Source organism: Neophocaena asiaeorientalis, unplaced genomic scaffold (genome assembly GCF_003031525.2).
Source record: "Neophocaena asiaeorientalis asiaeorientalis breed wild unplaced genomic scaffold, Neophocaena_asiaeorientalis_V1.1 scaffold293, whole genome shotgun sequence".
Taxonomy (NCBI): Eukaryota; Metazoa; Chordata; class Mammalia; order Artiodactyla; family Phocoenidae; genus Neophocaena; species Neophocaena asiaeorientalis.
In genome coordinates this window covers 4,541,613-4,557,662 of record NW_020173920.1, presented here as the reverse complement: position 1 = coordinate 4,557,662, position 16,050 = coordinate 4,541,613, and the positions used below count along the sequence as shown (strand labels likewise).

The 16,050-nt window shown below is 41.7% G+C and overlaps 1 protein-coding gene and 1 pseudogene across 2 annotated transcripts in view; one reads left to right on the top strand and one right to left on the bottom strand.

Annotated features, from left to right (window-relative positions):
* Positions 1-11,332, bottom strand: part of PCYT1A (phosphate cytidylyltransferase 1A, choline) — a 37,794-nt gene extending 26,462 nt beyond the window's left edge. The window contains exon 1 of one of the 2 annotated variants that reach the window (XM_024752072.1): positions 11,207-11,332. The gene's annotated coding sequence lies outside the window, so the exon portion shown is untranslated. Of the gene's footprint in view, positions 1-10,725 lie in introns of both variants that reach the window. The other variant, XM_024752073.1, reaches the window with a different exon arrangement.
* Positions 11,333-12,398: 1,066 nt separating this feature from the next.
* LOC112404281 (protein FAM114A2 pseudogene) lies at positions 12,399-14,269 on the top strand (annotated as a pseudogene).
* Positions 14,270-16,050: the final 1,781 nt, after the last annotated feature.

Sequence of the window (16,050 nt, the reverse complement as noted above, 5' to 3'; positions counted from 1 at the left end):
TGCCACAACCAGAGAAGAGAAAACCCGCACGCCACAACTAGAGCGAAGCCGGCGCACCACAGCAAAAGATCCCGCCTGCCTCAACGAAGATCCCGCTTGCCTCAACTAAGACCCGACGCAGCCAAAAGTAAAATAAATAAATAATAAACAAATCTTTTTTAAAAATAAAGTAATTTAACAATTGAACATCCTTGCCCAACAGACACTAATTCAAAAAAAAATTACGATTGTAGCAAGAACTCTTCTAGAGTCTGATGTTAAGCTATGATGAAGAAACACCACTATTACTACTACTACTACTATCAGTATTTATATAACACCTGTATGTCTAAAAACTTTAAAAATATTAAAACTCTTGGGGCTTCCCTGGTGGTGCAGTGGTTAAGAATCTGCCTGCCAATGCAGGGGACACGGGTTCGAGCTCTGGTCCGGCAAGATCCCACATGCCACGGAGCAACTAAGCCCGTGCGCCACAACTGCTGAGCCTGCGCTCTAGAGCCCGGTAGCCACAACTACTGAGCCCGCATGCCACAACTACTGAAGCCCGTGCGCCTAGAGCCTGTGCTCCGCAACAAGAGAAGCCGCTGCAATGAGAAGCCCGCGCACCGCAACGAAGAGTAGCCCCCGCTCACCGTAACTAGAGAAAGCCCGCGCATGGCAATGAAGACCCAATGAAGCCAAAAATAAATAAATTTAAAAAACACAAAAAACTCTCTTAACATTCACAACCCTTTGACATAGACGTATTATTTTTATCACTATTGAAACCGAGGCACAGAAAATAAGATCACACAGCTAGTAAGTGGCGAAGCTAGGAATCAAATTCAGTCAGCCTGGCTGCAGACTACACACCCTTAACTACTGTGGTATACAACAAAATGCGACACTGTTCTATACAAGAAGGTACCTAATAACTATCTCTAAATATCTGAATGCCTGTTATGTTGGATAGGGCAGACACTTATTCTGTGAAAGTCCAGATAATAGAAAATGAATCACTAGTTGGAAGATGAAGAGACACAAACTTTAACATAATAAAAACCTTTTTAGGAACGAAGAGTTATCTGAAAAGGGGCTGAGTTACCTCGGGGGCATTTCATTTTGGCATACCAGGACATTCAAGGAGAGGTTGTGTAGAAATACCTTCATTCATTTTATTAGTCATAATCCTGTAAAGTCCATCATGGTTGATCTTTTTGTTTGTTCTAATCTTAAAATAATTTCAAATCATGACTGCCATCTATCACATTAGCATTCACAATGTTATGTAACCTATAAACTTGAAAAGCATGTTTTTTATGTTTCCATCCATGTTAGTGCTGAAAGTATTGATCAGGATAGATATATGTCACCATACACCAATGTGACATACCACTGGACCCCTCTCTCCTCATTAAGATCCACTCTTAATACTCTAGGTTAGTACAATATAAAACACAGGAGAGTTTATCTTTAGAAAACAGGAAAAATATATTTAGAATTCTTAATGATTAGGGTATTCAATCAGATGTAAACCCATTTCATTGTACTATCACATAATCCACATTTCTCTATCACAGTCCCAAAGATTATGATAATAGTGATGATAAAAATTATAGCTAACACTTACAGAGTACTTCCTTTGTGCCAGAAAGTTATAAACCTTTTGCATATATTAACTTAATTCTCACAACAATCTTATGCGGTAGATAATATTATTTGCTCTATTTTGCAGATGAGGAAATTGAGGCACAGCTGGGTTAAATGACTTGACTGAGGTCACACACCTAGGACAGGGCAAAACCAGGATTTGAACCAAGGCATTCTGGCTCTAGGATCTGTGTACTTAACAACAACACTGCCTAGTATTTATTTACTTATTATATGCTGCCTAGTATATAAAATGGTCATACATGAATTTAAACAAAACCACTTACTGCACTCTGGTCATGCACTACACTGTGCCGAGCAGGAATTTTAATTTCATCTTTCACAAAGACTGGGCTCCTTCTCACTGGGCATATCGCTGACAGACTACTTAGGAATTCCAAGGGCTTATTTTGGTTTGGGCCAGAGTAGAAGAGTAGAGGGTGCAATAGACCAGGAATCATATCATATAAACGGGGACTTCATTCTAGCTCCTCCCAGGGAATTCCCTGGCAGTCCAGTGGTTAGGACTCGCGCTTCCACTGCAGGGGGCATGGGTTCAATCCCTGGTCGGGGAACTAAGATCCCACAAGCCTCTCAGCCTGGACCAAAAAAAAAAAACTAGCTCCACCTAGTACCTTAACTCTAAGTTATGGTGAGTGCAAATGAGAGATCAGAAAACAAACTCTCTGATGTTGCTTCTTTCCACCGTTCAATTCTCCTGCTCTGAGTAGAGCCCATTTTCATTCGGAGACTCAGTATCATTCGGTCTGTGTGATCTTCACCCTTAGCCATACCGTCAGATGCCACGTGCCTAACCTGAACCAATCAGCACATCACTCTCTCAGGCCACAGACTGGGGGAGGAGGAAGGTGGGAAGGGCAGTGATTGGTGACCTAAGATAGTCCAATCAGAGTGAATCTCAGGACTCGCCAGATAGGAATTCTTGGACAAAGATTATCACTTCTTTCTTTGTGAGTTCAAGCCTGGAGACCTGATTCTAGGAACCATCCTATAACAATCTAGTGGTCATCCTATAACCAGGAAGAGAGTCTTTCTCAAAATAGTCACACAGAGAAAGCAATGCTGATGATGGAGAGAAGCCAGATCCTGAACTGCCTAATTGTGTCAACCAATACATTCCCCTTTTTGCTTAAGCTCAGTTAAGCTTGGTTTTTTATCACTTAGAACCACAAAATCATAATTAATGCATTCAATACTTGGCAATGAGCCCTAGCACAAAGTAGGTGCTCAATAACTATTTGAATAAATGTAATAAGTGGAAAAACTCCTTTGAAATTTTGAAAAGCACTACTTACGTTAGTATTTTGTTTTGATGGAAAGAGGTCAAGTACTTGTCAATTTATAAGTGTATCAAAGATGGCAAAACAAAGCTCTCATCCTGTCAAAAGTATTTTTTCTTATCTGTTTACAGTTCTTCTATTTTCCAAAGATGACTTTTGTGTCATATATTGTATTTTATACTATACTCTTTTCTAAATTTTATTTATTTATTTATTGGCTGTGTTGGGTCTTTGTTGCTGTGCGCGGGCTTTCTCTTTGATGTGGTGTGCAGGCTTCTCTTTGCGGTGGCTTCTCTTTGTTGCGGAGCACAGGCTCTAGGCGTGTGGGCTTCAGTTGCTGTGGCATGCAGGCTCAGTAGTTGTGGTGCTCGGGCTTAGCTGCTCCGTGACATGTTGGGTCTTCCCGGACCAGGGCTCGAACCCGTATCCCCTGCATTGGCAGGTGGATTCTTAACCACTGTGCCACCAGGGAAGCCCCTTATACTATACTTTAAACTGAACATTACACATCAGACTTAAACTGAAGTTTTAAGATCCTCTGGATTTAGAACAAACACATCTAGTATTTTTTGTTTTATAATGCAAAACACTTCTATATCTTCTCCACTTTCTTAGGAGATGGAAAACACCAAGATCACAGTCATTCCATAATAGTGACCCTAAAAGAATTCAGAAATTATAAAGAGATTAACCCTCACACCTTTCCTCTAGAACTATTACTAATTTTTAAACTTTGACTTTATAGGTCTCTCAAGTTTTTCATTTTTCACTGGCTCTCTTAGACCACCCCCATGTTCCTCACATCTACTACCTTATACACTATGAAAGTATATATAAAAATTTAATAATTAGTGCCTAAACTGATGAAAAAAATTACCCCCAGCTTCCCTAAAGTTCCAATAGATGTCTGCTAGGACACATCAAATTTGCTACTGAGAAAAGGTATGTGGGAGGATGAGGGCATACTGAGGGTTGCAAATATATGTTGGCTTTTTAGTTCATTATACTGAGACTTAGCTTGATCTAAAATCACACCACCTTTACAATACTCGCAATTGCCTAGTAACCACTGAATACCTCCAACAATGAGGAAGAATACTTCCCAACTCTCCATTTATGATAACTGCCCATTTGCAACCAACCAATACTAGTCAAGTAAAAGTGAGTGATGACGCTGGAAAAGGAGACTTTAAATATCTACATTCCAGAGGGAACACATACACATACACACCAACACAGGCTGCCTTAATATCTGTTTGTCCAGTGGGTAATAGGGTTGGGAAAAGATGATACCTCCTCAGAGCCAATACAGTACAAGATCAAAATGGGGCTGGGGAGCAGGAGATTGCCCAATGATTTGCAGGTGGAGCCGGGCTTCCAGCCACAGCACCCACATTAATTAAGCTGGGATGAGTCAAAATGAAAGCAGTTGGAGATAGAATACACAGCCTCACTTATGAGCCCATTAGGGTGGGCCAAAACTTCCTATTTCCTTAGCAGTTTATCCTCCCCGAAAGTTTCTGTCAAAAGAAGCTATAACAAAAGAGAAAAAGGGAGCGGCCAGCCAGAATGCAGCATTTATAAGGCCTGATCTTTCCAACACTGCTACATATTCAGTCCCGAGATAAGTCACCTTATCTTAGTCAAATTCTCCATTCAAGCACAGATTCTAAATATGGACATAAATACCCACACCACCACCATCACTACCATAACCCTGCCTGTTAAGTGCCTTAGTGTCTCCAAATTGCTTTCAAGATACAGAATGTGGTATCTGTTCCTGTGATTTTTACCCAGATTCACAAAATCTGGCACCATTTCTGCTAACCTCCCAGCATACACTGCTTGCCTTGTTCTTTAATGTTCCAATAGATGCCTGCTTGGATGGATTAACTTTGCTATTAAGGAAGTACACAGAAGTAGAAATGTGTGTCAGCAGGGAGGGGTAGCAGGGAGGAGATACTGAGGATAAATCTAATCAAGTGTCTTTCCAACGTGAATATCTTGAAGGAGACAAAATCTGGACGCTGGTATGCATATGCTTCTGTTTTAAAGATGAAGGTCTCCAACAAGTGCAGTTTTAGAAACTCCCACCCAATCCTCTCTATTCTACTTCCTTATTGTCGGTAGATTTAGTAAGCACCCCAGGGTGAAAGAGGAGGTGGACTCTGCTTCCTAAGCTATGCAACAACCTAAATAGTAGAAGTTGCAATAATGTATACTCTTAAAACTAATTCAAATTTGACTGATTACTACAGGGAACTATCTGTAAAAAGAGGAAACATGAATTTTTCCTCTGCATTCTATTCCTGCTTCCCCTGTCTCTGGGCCTACAATTATCTTCCTCAGTAAAACCCTATGCTCAGTAATTTTCTACTGGCATACCAATGTCCAGTTCCAAAGCTGAGTGAGCAAGCATACTTTGTACTTGGGATCTTTATCGGCTTCTACCTTTGTGGAGCTTAATAAAGTAGTGCTCTAAGAGGCAAGCTCTGTGAACTCCTAGGTTAAAGTGAATCAAATACTGTTGGCATTAATCATGTCATCTGCTGTACAATCAGGCCTTCCCACAGATAACAGTGCAGTCACATCACCCCTTGTGTAAAGACCTTTGAAGCTTGAGGGAGGATATGTCTAACCCATAGTGGGGAGGAGGGACTGGATTCAAGAACCAGCAGAACTCCTAGAGCAGCTCACAAGCCAAAAATGGCCCACTGCCTGTTTTTGTAATTAAGGTTTTACTGTAACACAGCCATGCTCGTTCACTGATGAATGAATGAAAAGTGGTCTATGGACACTTTTGTGCTACAACTGCAGAGTTGAGTAGTTGCAACAGAGACTGTATGACCTTCAAAGCTGAATATTTACTATCTGGCCCTTTACCTAAAAAGTTTGCCAACTGTATTCTAGATGAAGACAGGATCAGTTTTATCAATAATTTGGTAGTGAATTCTGCCTAGATTATGCAAACAGTTCTAAAGTGGAGGACAGTGCTAGGAATAGAATTATTTCAAGAAACTGTACCATAACTTTCTGATACAGGATTTCTACAGTTTATGTCACTAACCTGTATATATCACCACACTGTATAGAATAAGTCAAAAGAATGCCTGATTTGGGAAGTTCTAATTTCACAACATGATCTGCACAGATGATTAGTTTTAAATCAGAGCTCAATGTTATTCCTCAATATTTGGGACCTGTAAATTGCCACATCTAAGATCTGAGCTCTGAACTTGATCTCTTCCCTCTAATTTCTCCAGAGAAACCCTTATTCAACAAACACTGAGTGGGCACTTACTCTGTGCCAGACGCTGGGTTAGTCCTGGACCAAAATAAAGTTTCTTCTTGGGCCTGACCACACAGTAGGATATTTCAGGAAAGAGATTATCCTAAAAACCACAAGGGACACTTGTAATATCTCTTACAGTTGAATGATTTTGCTCTGCCACTATTCTACGAGAAGAATCAGTGAGTAAACCCTGTGTTTAGATTTTGCTCTTCCTAGAGTGGGTTATGGAACTTATATCTCTAAGGCAGGGTCTACGACAGATTCAGGGAGTCTTGGATTTGGACCAAAAAAATTATATCTTTATTTTCACTAGCCTCTGGCAAATTCACCATTCCTTCAATTATGAACGTAAGCCACAATAGTAATAGTACACTTAGTAGAACAGACTTTGTCACCAATAGAAATCATAGATATTTTCATATAATATCACACTCATTACAAATATCTTGAAATACTGTTTAAACACACGATCATTTAAAAATTATCATAGCTATAAGACCCACTGATAGACAGTAAACTTTATTTACTATGTTAATAAAAACTACATGTGCTATATCACACATTTAAAAAATATTTTTATAACTATATTTCAACATAATTTGTTTCCTTTATAATTCTATGTATTTTTTTGCAATAAAAACATTATCCCAAAAAAGGAGTCAACAAGGTTTCACCATACTGACAAAGAGGTCCACGGCACAAAAAAGATTAAGACCTAGGGGCCAAAAAATAAACAAATAAACGTAATCACATCTGAGGCAATTCTACGTAGATTAAAAAACTACCGTTTTCTGTTAAGTGCCATACACTCATTTTGTTCTCTAATATAAAGCAAAGACTATAAGTTTTTTTTTTTTTTTTTTTTTTTGCGGTACGCAGGCCTCTCACTGTTGTGGCCTCTCCTGCTGCGGAGCACAGGCTCCGGATGCGCAGGCTCATGGGCCCAGCTGCTCTGCGGCATGTGGGATCTTCCCGGACCGGGGCACAAACCCGTGTCCCCTGCATCGGCAGGCGGACTCCCAACCACTGCGCCACCAAGGAAGCCCTATAAGTCATTATTTTTAGCAGCCCTCACTTCAAAGTGGTTTGCAAATAGTTGTGAATGTGATATGTAACAGCCTAGCAGATCCACGGGTTCCACTGCCAATCATTCTAGTCCAAACATAGAAAACTTCAAACTAATATAACTTTCAACAAGAGAGTTACCAAAACAAAGGGAGAAAAAAGACAACAAACAAACAAAAAACCAAAACACAACCCTGCTATATATCTATCTACTAATCTGGTTTGCAGACAGTAAAATACAGTCAATACAATTATTTATATTAATGAGATAATGTATGTAAACGAACCAAACACAGTGCCAAATATATACTAGAGACTCACTCTTTTTTTTTTCTTCTGGAATGGTGCCCTGGCATATACTGCAAAATAACGTATGTAAAAATGTATATTCCCTAAATTTACTGACTGAATTATAGAGGAAGGGAGTTAGAATTTAAATTTTGCCACAAATCATTCATAAACAATTGACAAATCATACTTCATACACGTGTCCAGGTACCCATTTAACAGGAATATTGTGAAAAGGGAACTTTAGGACTAGAAACAGAAAGGTTTAAGCTTAGGAAAGAGAAAGTGCTAGAAGTTACCCTCTGGGTATATAAGCAGGAGGGCTGAGCCCTGCTCTTACACTCTCCTTCCTATTGTTTTCTTTTTTCTTTCTTTTTTTGTCTTTTAATTGGGGTATAGCTGTTTTACAATGCTGTGTTAGTTTCTACTGTACAGAGAAGTGAAGTAGAGCTCCCTGTGCTATACAGCAGGTTCTCATTAGTTATCTATTTTATACATATTAGTGTATATATATGTCAATCCCAATCTCCCAATTCATCCCAGCCCCCCCTTTTCCCCCCTTGGTGGAAGTCCATACGTTTGTTCTCTACATCTGTGTCTCTATTTCTGCCTATTGTTTTCTAATGTGACTTATGTACTGATAACATAGGTAAAAGATGTAGAAGCAGCCACAATGTTGAGTAAAAAGGAACTCTCACAGTTCAGTGATGATTGGGAAGTACTCTGATTTCAGGGTTTCTCTAACAGAAAAAATTCCCCCCAAATCATGACTTTTAGAAAAATTTGTTCTTTCCAATCTATTTTAGGGTAACACAAACGTTAGTGTAAGACAGACCTATTTCTGTTTGATTCAGTAGGAGGAATTACCTCTATTAGTAGAAAAGCCAGAAGATCTGGTTTCAGATGAGAGTTACACAAATACTTGGAAAGAAAAGCATAAGAAAATTACAATTATAACTAGATATTCTGTCCTTATCCATCATTAAAAATAATAGCAAATTATTATGCTTGCTTTTTCTATGACTATTTCATAAATTAATCCTCATGAGAGTTTATAACATGAAGAGGTTATTCAGCTCCCACAGGAAAATCATGAATGAGGTCAGGTGGTTTACAAACTCCACAAGATTGTACACTAAATTTGGTGAGTATGCATATATTTCAGATTCTTAAAGGGCCATTTAACCAGAAGAACAGTTATCTCTGCCATAGAAAATCTAAAGCAAGAGAAAGCAATAATTCTTCCCAGAGACACAGAGTAAGTCAGTGTTAACATCAGATAAAGTAACCAGGGACTTCTGAATCCAAGGCTCTATCTGACTAGATCATTCTCCTTAAGGGATCACATATCCAAAGAGGAGATTCCCCAAGAAAAATAAAACCTCACCTGTTTATGGGAGAAGAAATCATAGGCTGAGGAAGGAATAAAAGTTCATTCTTTATCAATCAGGCCATTATACTGGTTTTCAAAGGGAGTTTGCAAAGCAGGGTAAGTCAGAAAGAATCATCTCATTCAGCAGACACAAATGACCCCAGAGGCAGTGCTGCAGTCCCCAAGTCTAAATGTCTTCCCTTCTGTGGTGAGTTACCTTTAAGCATTATATTCTGTTCTAGGAACAAATTCTTGAGTAGTTCCTTTTAGTTATGTTGAATGTAAGCCAAGTAAACATCTAATGTTCTAGAAAAAGCCATTTTTTAGCTAAACAAAGGCTATCCCTCACTATTCCCAACTCATTCCCATTCAAGGATCTTTCTGAACTCTCTTCCCCTATCACAAAATGTATGTGTGTGTAGAGGGCGGGGTGACTATTAGGTTATCAGATAAATACAGTGTCTGGTAAGTTGAAATTGCCTCAAGCTTCTTCTATTAGATATATTTTTTAAAACACTGGGTGACACAGTAAGTAGCACCTTCTACAAAGGGCTGTAAAAGAGGAGGAAGTAGTGAAACTCACTTTAGTTCATTTCATCTGCATCACTAACAGCCCTCATGAAAGGGAATTGGTAGGAAATAAAACCAGAGCTAAAACATCATTTGAATTATCCACAGCATGGTATCATTCCCAGTATGCCAACCTTGGCCTCCAGTGCACAAATCATTGAACTGGATAGCTAAAAACAGTAAAGCTTCTCCGCTGTGGCATTCTAGTCACCATTGTTGACCTTCCCAGATCATCCTGTCTTCTCCAAGATAATCATCTGTTCACCACTAATTCCTGCACCAAATTCCATTCTCAACTAGTTTCTTTTTACTAGCAATTCTCTGTACTTGCAGAATCACTAAATATCAAGATTGAAAGGGACCGTGAAGGTTGTATCTCCCTACTCCCACTTTATTTCTTGGCAGAATCTTTTCTGTCTCTATCTTCGGTTCCCTTTCTAAGCTTTGTTCCTACCCTCCTCAAAGCTTCCACGCTTCCTCAATGTCTATTCCTAGCAGTTTTTCCTATCACAAACCCCTATATCCTCACTGCCTTTATAAATACCACTGTCCCTATTTCAATATATACCTGTTGGTTCTCCCAGCTGAGAACCTGAGTTTCAGTCCCCAGTCACAACTGGTCACTTCTAATCTATTTGGGAAGCCTTCTCCAGTTAAGTCAATCTGATAGAGCTTGTGCCCCAGCCCCGGATTCAGTCTTCCTAATTGCATCTTTGTACTTCCAAACAGTCCCCTAATCGTAGAATCGTTGCATTTTAGACCAGAAAGAAAACTCAGAAATAATCTGGTCCAATGTTTTTCCAACTTTTTTTTTTACTACATTTTAAGACACATGAAATCCATTTTACATCATAATCTCACACACACATAGCTGAAACACGTTTCATGAAATAATACTCTTACTCTGCGAATACACTGAAAATTTCTATTCTTTTTTTTTTTTTAATTTCAGGTTCCATCCACTAAATAGACTTCACAACCCAGTCATAGGATGGAAGCCACAGTTTAGGAAACATTAATCTAGCCCAAACTTCCCATTCACGGAGGAAGAAACTGTAGCTCAGTGGTGAGGTGAGCCTCCCAGCCACAAGAAGGTTGTCCATAAAATTAAACTCGGGTCTGTCTGATAAGTCCCAAACCAGTGTTTCCCACTAAGACCTTCTCCACCCAGTCACCACACCCCGTACCCAAACACCATGCTACAGTACCCTGTCCAGTCACTGATCCCACACTCTTCTCCAACTCAGCCCCTCAAAGTTACTGCTCGTTGGTAGGAATCCTCCTGCAGCCGCCGCTTCATGTTCCCTTAGGTCAGAGTCCCCTCACAGTTACTATCCATCGATCGGTCTCCTCCGATTCGTTGGTCCTTGGTCACAGTTCCCTGCTGTCACTGCTTCATACTTCCTCGGTCATAGTCCCCTCGCAGCCTCTGCCTCGTGTTCTCCGAGGTCAGAGTCCCTCAGCATTCACTGCTGCGGGTCGCAGACCCCTCCCGAGCAGCTGCGTCTCAGTCACAGTCCCCTCGTTGTCAGTGCCCCTGGGTCACAGGCTGCCCCTTGCAGCCCCAGCCTCACACTCCCTTCGCTGTCACTGACCCACTCTTCTTTCAGTCAGTCTCCCCGCGGTCCCAGCGCCATAGTTTCTCCTCTCAAATAGAGCCGCAAGGATAGGCACACATCGAGTCCTCACCTGCAGCTCACGCTCCCCCGGTCCCCGTCCCGTCGAATTTCTCCTGGGCGCCGCGTCACGGACAAGGGAAGTTGAGGGGGTTGCGGGGAGACGCCCGGGAAAGGCAGCTGACGGAACCGTGGGCCGGAAGTCCCGCCTACTGCCCGCCCTCTTGTCACTCCGACCACGACTTCTCCCTGAGAACCACGACCCCTGACACAGTAGTTCCGCCTCCATAGAGGCCCTGGGGACGGAGTGACTGAACCGAAATCCCCAGAGACAGAAGACAACATGGCAAAGGGTCAGTCTCCATGGGGAACTAGAGTATGCGGTGAAGATACGGATGTATCTTGTAATGAGACACGCTGTGACTTGTCACTCGTGCTCACTGTTAGTCCTTCAAGAAGCGTTAACGCGATGGCTCCCTTTTTGCCCAGCTCCGGGCTCGGTCCCTTCCAGGAGGACCTGTCAGTCTTGGTCCTTCCTACTCTACCCCAGCGCCTGGCGTGGTGCCAGGCACTCGTAGCAGCACATTCACAATGCAGATGGCCGCGACGCCTTCCACCCTTGACATCCCCTACCTCCACCCCATGGTCTGCGGCTGCTTCACACAGAGCCACCTTTTCCCTACTTGGTGATGTAAAGAGAATTCCAACCAAGTCCTGTGAAAAGCCCTCTTCCTGTTATTTCTAACCCAGGTTGGCTCAACAAAAGGTGATCCCTAGGCATAAACTGGGGGCTAGCTGAACAGGAACGGATTCAAGGGAGGCCACTGGTAGGAAATCACATGGCAGGGTGTCTGGTGAAGAGAAACTTTTTCCTTTGCTAGAATGAAACTTTGGAGGGGTCCCTTTTGATTCTATAGATGTAAGGCAAGTAAATACCCAATGTTATGGAAGAAGTATGTAAAAGAACTTTTTAATGTATTTACTTCTTATTTTTGTCTACATGCTTGACTTGAAAGTGGCTGAGAAGAAATAGGGTGGGTAAAGTTAAACATCTGCTAAGGAGCCTCCAGGCGGAAAAAAAGGATTGTAACCATTCCCTTTCTGGTTTCAAACAGTTATTTGAATAGGGCAGATAGATTAAGGTGCTGCAGATAAGGACAGCTAGCTGGAGAAGACACCAGGGACTCTAAGGGGAACATTACTACAAAGATAGTGGGGAGTAGGGAGTGGCTTCTCTGCGGCTGTGGTGGTCTGGTGGTGCGGATGGCGGCGGGCTGGGCAATGATCTAATCATGTCGGATAAAGGTGATATTGAGACTGAAGTGATAACTGAAGCAACTTCCATCCTTGAAGATGAGAACTGTGAGCCAACCAAGAATTTTGAGTCAGTTGACCAAAGTGCCAAGTCAGAGAGTAAATCAGAACCTGTAGCTTCTACTTGGAAAAGACCAGAGTCCAAACCTTCCAGTGACCTTGAGACTTCAGACATTCTCCCTGTTCAGACATCACAGGCTGCAGGCAAAGACAAGGTATTTCAAATGTCATTGAGAAGGCAGAGACTTCCCTTGGAATCCCTAGTCCCAGTGAAATTTCATCTGAAGTCCAGTATGCAACAGGAGAGACAAGTGCCAAAGAGAATGAAAACTCCTCTCCAATGAGTGGGCCATTTGGGGTATTCTCTACCATCTCTACTGCTGTTCAGAGCACAGGAAAGAGCGTTATCAGTGGGGGTTTGGATGCCTTAGAATTCATTGGGAAAAAGACAATGGATGTAATAGCAGAAGGGGATCCTGGATTTAAAAGAACCAAGGGTCTGATGAACCGGACTTCCACACTGTCTCAGGCTTTAAGAGAGGCGAAGGAGAAAGAAGAGCTATGGACCACCAATGAGGTTACCATGGAAACGGACAAGAAAACTCATTATGGGCTACTCTTTGATGAATTTCAAGGCCTTTCACATCTAGAAGCTCTGGAGATGCTCTCCCGAGAAAGTGAAATAAAGGTGAAATCTATTCTTAATTCTCTAAGTGGAGAAGAACTGGAGACTCTAAAATATGAATTGGAGCAACTCAAAGAAGCATTTTCCCTAGCAGAGTCCTGTGAGGAAGAGGAGGAAGAGAAGAAAGGGGATGAAGACTTTACCAATGAGATAACAGAGGTATTTTCCCAGCTGCATGTCTCCTCCAAACCAGAGAAACTTACTAGGGCAAGAAATACAGCCTGTGAATGGATCAGGACATCTCTGGCCAAACCATAAGAAGAGAAGGAAGAAGGAAAAAAACAGTTGGAAGCAGAAAAAATTGAGCAAATCAATAACAATTCAATAGAGGATATCCATGCATTTGCAATCAGGAGCCTAGCAGAACTGACTGCCTGCTCAATTGAACTGTTTCACAAAACAGTGGCTCTGGTTCTGCATGGCAGGAAGCAGGAAGTAACAGCCATAGAAAGGAGCAGAGCCCTTTCCCAGATGACAGTTGTGTTGTGTAAAGAGTTGTCCTCTCTGTCTAAAGAGTTCACCACCTGCCTAACAACTGCTGGGGTCAAGGAAAAGGCAGACGTCCTTAATCCGTTAATCACTGCAGTATTTCTAGAGGCACCAAACAGTGCTTCCTACATTCAGGATGCCTTTCAGCTACTTTTACCTGTGCTGGAGATCTCTCTTATTGAGAACAAGACTGAATTACCAGAGGCATGAGCTACAGGTCCAGAGGCCTTTGTCAGGACACTGAAGAACAGAGAAGATTCTACATGAGACTTGTGATGGCCAAGAAATGCCACTCTTTTCTGGGTACCCCTGGAGAAGTGAGGGAGAAAGGTTATTTTAATATATAAAAATCCAGGCAGGAGAGCATGTTTAAGGAAGTTTGTTGCCTTCAGTGCTTGGTTGAAGTATTCAGGTCCTCACACTGCTCTTCCCAGTTGTTATAATTAATAAATTATTTGAAAAGAAGTTTTATAGAAAGTTAAAAAATAATAGCTCATAAGGTTAAGGGGACACTCAGGCAAAAATATTGGTCTTCCTTTGACAAGATGCAAAACACTAAAAATTTTGCAGTGGCTGTAATTTTGCAGTCCATGGATGTAATTGGTTGTTAAGCAAGAGGAAAAGGAATTCAGTATTCTGGAATTCATGTGCTTGAGCTATTAATGCCATTTTCTTTCTCCTCTCTATACTAAAATCTATGGCTTTAAGAAAACCGAGTATATATAAACTCTGTAATGATTACCCTTTATTACATGAATTCTTGGAATTAGTTAGAAAGTTTCATCTCCTCTTTAATTCTCAGTAGATATTTGGCATTGAAGAGAAGCTTATAGAATATACTTAGAGCCACATGAATGAACTATATAGCAAGGTGCCCTTTGGCTTCAAATTGCTTTCCCACCGCAAGATGACAAGCTTCAAGTTGTAGTTGACCCCCCTTTACGGGATTCATGACCAATAAATGCAATTTAGAGAAACAGTTTCATGTTTGCAGATATTCTGAGTCTCCAGGATGTTTTTCATGCATACCCGATATGCAGGATAAATTCTGTAATAGCCAACTCCAAAGGAGTGTTGAAGCTCTTTCAATGATGGGGATTTTGTTGTTTGAATATTGTTGAAGTGGACTGTAGAGTCCCATAGAAACGATGTTTATGTATAACAGGATTAAGACAGTTTATTTTTCCTCATTCTTTTTTGTTTCTTTTAATGTATTCTTTAGCATGTTTATAAATATAACTTTTATCTTTCATTAAAAAAAAAACAAAGATAGTGGGAATTGGGATAGTAACCAACATAATCTCCGAGAGTCTTAAGGGAGAGCTAATTTCATATACAGGCTGGAAACGCTGACCCTGACACTGGGCAAACCCTGGAGAAAACAAATACATGTTTAAACTAACAAGCTGTGGAAAGTGTAGAGTGGCAAGAGCTGAGCAAAAACACTGGGTGAAAGATAAAAGCAGTAATTCAAAAATGTAGGAAAAGCAGTGGGGCTAATGGCAGACTCCGGGAGGGTTCACGCCAACGAGTACTTCCCAGAACTTCTGCTGCCAGTGTCCTTGTCCCCACGGTGAGCCACAGCCACCTCCTGCCTCTGCAGGAGACCCTCCAGCACTAGCAGTTTTCCAAAACTTGACTCCGTGGCTTAGAAAGATCAGTTCCTCTGCGTGGTCAGTGAACGGATGCCAGTTTGCATTTCCAGGAATGATATTCACGTTCAGAGCAAAAAAAAGGAGACTGTTTGGAACTTTGCATGTAAGCACTATATAGAGTATAAGTGGTGAGAGAGGGCATCCTTCCCTTTTTCTTGATCTTAAAGGAAATGCTTCCAATAATTCACCATGAAAAATGATATACAGGGCTTCCCTGGTGGCGCAGCAGTTGAGAGTCCACCTGCCGATGCAGGGGACATGGGTTCGTGCCCCGGTCCGGGAAGATCCCACATGCCGTGGAGCGGCTGGGCCCGTGAGCCATGGCCTCTGAGCCTGCGCGTCCGGAGCCTGTGCTCCACAATGGGAGAGGCCACAACAGTGAGAGGCCTGCGTACCACAAAAAAAAAAAAATGATATACAGAGTTATTCAGATCTGCTTCTTGAAACAAGTTTGATCCTAAACATGGGCTAAGTGCTTGACCCAGACATCCAGGGCTCAGCAGGATCAACGTAGTCTCTGAGCCTCTTGCTCTGATTCCAACAGTATGATCACATCGCCCTCCATACAGGGTCTTTCACGTTATAGTTGATGGAGCAGTTGGTGTCCTACCTGAACTCCATGTGTATGTGTATGCACTGTACCTGCAAGAGCCTGTCCTACCCAGAACCTGGTAACCCTCACCAGCTTGATGGCCTACAGACAACTCTGTCCATGATGGCGTCTTGGCAATGATTAGGTTGAAACCATCTGAGAGGATCTTAGGACACTGCAGA